This window comes from Eschrichtius robustus, chromosome 5 (assembly GCF_028021215.1).
Source record: "Eschrichtius robustus isolate mEscRob2 chromosome 5, mEscRob2.pri, whole genome shotgun sequence".
Classification (NCBI taxonomy): Eukaryota; Metazoa; Chordata; class Mammalia; order Artiodactyla; family Eschrichtiidae; genus Eschrichtius; species Eschrichtius robustus.
In genome coordinates, this window is record NC_090828.1 from 66,880,570 (window position 1) to 66,884,983 (window position 4,414).

At 37.5% G+C, this 4,414-nt stretch overlaps 1 pseudogene; it reads left to right on the forward strand.

Annotated features, from left to right (window-relative positions):
* The first annotated feature begins 267 nt into the window (after window positions 1–267).
* LOC137764898 (small ribosomal subunit protein eS4, X isoform-like) lies at window positions 268–1,056 on the forward strand (annotated as a pseudogene).
* Window positions 1,057–4,414: the final 3,358 nt, after the last annotated feature.

The window sequence follows — 4,414 nt, forward strand, 5'->3', positions numbered from 1 at the left end:
ATGAATTAGAGAGAGGGTCTCGAAGAAAGGAGACCAAATGAGACAGTTGAAATATCCTAGAAAAAAGTTATAAAGCTCTGAATGAAAACAGTGGCAGACCTGGGGATGGAGAGGAAAGATATTAAGGAAATAAATCAACAGATACTTAAGTGGGGGTGAGGGGGAACCCTGAATCTAGGATTTTTAATTTGGGAGACAGTATGGATGATGGTACCAGTAACCAGGGATAGAAATATAAGAGGAACTCTTTTCGTGCCTAGTGCTGCCATGGCTCATGGTCCCAAGAAGCACCTGAATTGTGTAGAAACTCCAAAGCATTGGATGCTGGATAAACTGACTAGTGTGTTTGCTCCTTGTCCGTCTACAAGTCCCCACAAGCTGAAGGAATGTCTCCCCCTAATCATTTGCCTAAGGAACAGACATAAGTATGCCTTAACAGAAGAAGAAGTAAAGATCTGCATGCAGGGTTTCATTAAGATTGATGGCAAGGTTCGCACTGATATAACCTACCCTGATGGTTTTATGGATGTCATCAGTATTGACAAGACTGGAGAGAATTTTCGTCTGATCCATGACACCAAGGATCGCTTTGCTATTCATCATATTACACCTGAGGAGGCCAAGTATAAGTTGTGCAAAGTGAGAAAGATCTTTGTGGGCACAAAAGGAATCCCTCATCTGGTGACCCATGGTGCTCATACCATCAGCTACCCTGATCCCCTCGTCAAGGTAAATGACACCATTCAAATTGATTTGGAGACTGGCAGGATTAATGATTTTGTCAAATTTGACACTGGTAACCTGAGCATGGTGACTGGAGATGCTAACCTGGGAAGAATTGGTGTGATCACCAACCAGAAAAGACATTCTGTTTCTTTTGATATAGTTCATGTGAAAGATGCCAGTGGCAACAGCTTTGCCATCTGACTCTCCAACGTTTTCGTTATTGGCAAAAACAACAAACCATGGATCTCTCTTCCCCAGGGAAGGGGTATCTGCCTTACCATTGCTGAGAAGAGAGACAAGAGACTGGAGGCCAAACAGAGCAGTGGATAAAATGATCTCTAGGTGACATGATTGGGAAAGTCTTTGTACTTAATTAAAGATAATAATACATTAGAAAAGAAAGAAAGAAATACAGGAGGAATGTCAGATATGGAGCCACTCAGTGGTAAATATTGAATGCCTACCATGCACCTGGCAAAAGTACATGGTTCTAAGGACACAAAGATTCCTTCTTGACCTCTGAGTGCTCAGTGCCTGGCAGAGGAGCTCATGGACAAAATCGGTTACCTAGATAAACAATTCCCTCCATCACAGCTAACTTTTAAGAGAACAGAATTTCTCTCACTGGCCTGATTAAAGGTAAAGAAAGAAAAACAACTTCACAATCAAACTTCAAATCTGGAATACCATCAATTGAACATAATTGTGGTACTCAGATAAGGAAACTATATTAAAGTGTTCTATGCAGATTAAAATCATGATCCAGATCACAAAATCCACCTCTATGCTTTATATTAAACATACGACATGAAGAAATACAAGAAACAAATTAGATTTCTCCTTTAGGCAAATTTTTTAATGAGCTTAATCCCATGGCTTGCTATTAACGCCAGTGACTGGCTTCTTTGAAATGAGGCGTGCATTTTCTTCCTTGTTCATATAGTCAGCTTCCTGTTTAGTATTCATTATTCACGTCTGTTTTTATCAAAGAGCACTATTACATGAAACCATGATCCAAGCATGTTTGGCTCTAATTTTTATCTCTGGAGGGAAGGAAATTATACACCCTTATTATACTGGTATATGATTGTTACGTACACATATGATCATAGTGCATATGTGTTTCTTCGTATTGGAAGGTGGTGTTATTTAATTCGGTCGTTAGGCTAAAGAACCTTGTCTTAGTCACACTTGTCTTAGTTTAGAACATCAACATGCCATTGAAGAAAGGCCATTTGCCTTGTAAATAAACAGTAAAAACAAGTTTTGATCACAGTCTCATTTAAACTCTAGATATTCTAAGAATTTCTTATGTGGGATTAAGAATAGACAGAACGGTAAATACATTTTATCTGAATACTATAACTCCTGATAACTTTAGCCGACAACTGGGGATACCACAGCCCTTGCTACTCTTTCGAAGCCAAAGCAAGATTTGGATCTTTGCCTCTTTAATTACTGATAGTTATCTATGGAACATGCAATTATGATGGCTGAGACAAAATTGGGCATTATATTGCTACTGTTTCCCAGCCATTCACATTGAGGTGACTTTAAGGTTGTCTACGTATGCTTATTACATTTTATTTATACAGTATTTCTTTGACCTAGGACACCTATGGCTACATTATTCCATTTTCCCTTTACTTTAATTTACTATTTTCTATGGCCACTGTGGAACCCGGTGGCAGCAATAAATTTATGGTTTAATGGGCTACAAGAAGAATGAGGTTTTTAAATACAAAGCTATTTCAAGAAATCACACAATAATTAAAACTTTAAATTACCTAAATATACTTAATATATATTTATCAATGTAGTAGAATATCAGGTAGCCATTGAAATCAGTATTTTGACTATGTAAAAACAATACATATGTTTAAAAATTAATAATTAGTGAAGAAATTTCCCAGAAATATAAAGAAACATGATTACAACTAATATGTATAGAAGAAGACTGGAGAGGAATTAGAGGAATTAAGGGACTATGTGTGAGTTTAAAGCAATATACACACTACGAGCTCAATATTTTAAGTATATAAGCATAAAATAATTAGAAAAGTAGAATCAAAATAATAGAAAATAGTTATCTTTTGGACGTTAGGTAATAGGTGATTTTGATTTTTGACTTTGGCTTTTTCTATATTTTACAAGTGTTCTGTTTCCTGTTACTGATACAATGTAAAATTAATAACATTAGAACTTTTATATTAAAATTAATTATGCTAAATTAATTTAATGGTAAGAAAGGCATTTAAAAATAAGGATATATATATATATTTTAACATCTTTATTGGAGTATAATAGCTTTACAATGGTGTGTTAGTTTCTGCTTTATAACAAAGTGAATCAGTTATACATATACATATGTCCCCATATCTCTTCCCTCTTGCATCTCCCTGCCTCCCACCTTCCCTATCCCACCCCTCTAGGTGGTCACAAAGCACTGAGCTGATCTCCCTGTGCTGCGCGGCTGCTTCCCACTAGCTATCTATTTTACGTTTGGTAGTGTATATATGTCCATGCCACTCTCTCACTTTGTCCCTGCTTACCCTTCCCCCTCCCCGTATCCTCAAGTCCATTCTCTAGTAGGTCTGCATCTTTATTCCCGTCTTGCCCCTAGGTTCTTCAAATAAGGATATTGTTCAAACAATTTCAACTGCTGTAAGTTTAAGCCTTTAGATATGAAGGAAATTGAACTCTGCCTCCACACTCCACCCTTAGGCTGGATTGGACACGATGCCATCCTGTCTACCAGGTTTGTTAAAGATGTGATTTCTTTTGATTGATGAACAGATTCCTCTTCAACATTTTCTTTAAGCAACTACATACTGCACTGCTTTTCTAAATTCACTTTTGAGGTACTGCAAAGAGATTCACATATCTACTCCCACGCCTTCTCTCGGTGGCAGCGGACGAGAAGGGGTGACTGGAGGTGGCTCAAGAAGGTCTCAGTGAGTAGAGTAACCCTGCTTCTGACCCAGCTGCTGAGCCCTACATTATGATAAATTATTTTACTTGCCTGGAGGAGAGAGATTGTATTTTCACAAAAAATGGTAAGGGCACTAGAGGTAAGAGATACATGTTTAGACTGGAGGAAGACCTTGAGAATTAAAAAAAAAAAAAAAATCTATAGCTGGGCATTATGTAGTTCCGGTTGAAACTTAACAGCAGAAAAATTGGAAAGCCTGAGGTAAAAACATCTAATTGGGAAAATATTGATGTATTCATACTAAATTTTCCTTATGCTTGGAGAGTGCCTGCAAAGCAAACGTCCAGGAGTGGAACTCTTGCTTTCTTGCTATCCCAGAGAGAAATGATGCTGAAACTTCTGAACCTAAATATACTATTGTCAGTTTTGTTATAGTTATTAATTGTATACTGGAAAAGAACCAATCATAACATAGTTGGAGAGTGTTTCCCAGGCAACAATTTGAGGGGCAACTTTTAATCTGTAATGACCCATAAATCTTTAGCTATAAATAGGAGTCTGGACTAGAAGCCCATTCTCGGTCCACAGGCCAGTATTAACTGTGAGATGGTCCTCTGATTTCTTATACTCTTATTTCCTCCATCAATCAACTCTTGCTCCCCTTTAAGACTTAGCTCAAAATTGCCCTCCCTTTAAAACCTATCTCCATATCCTTTGCACACGGAGAGAAAAGGCCATTCCTTTCTCTCTCTTTCA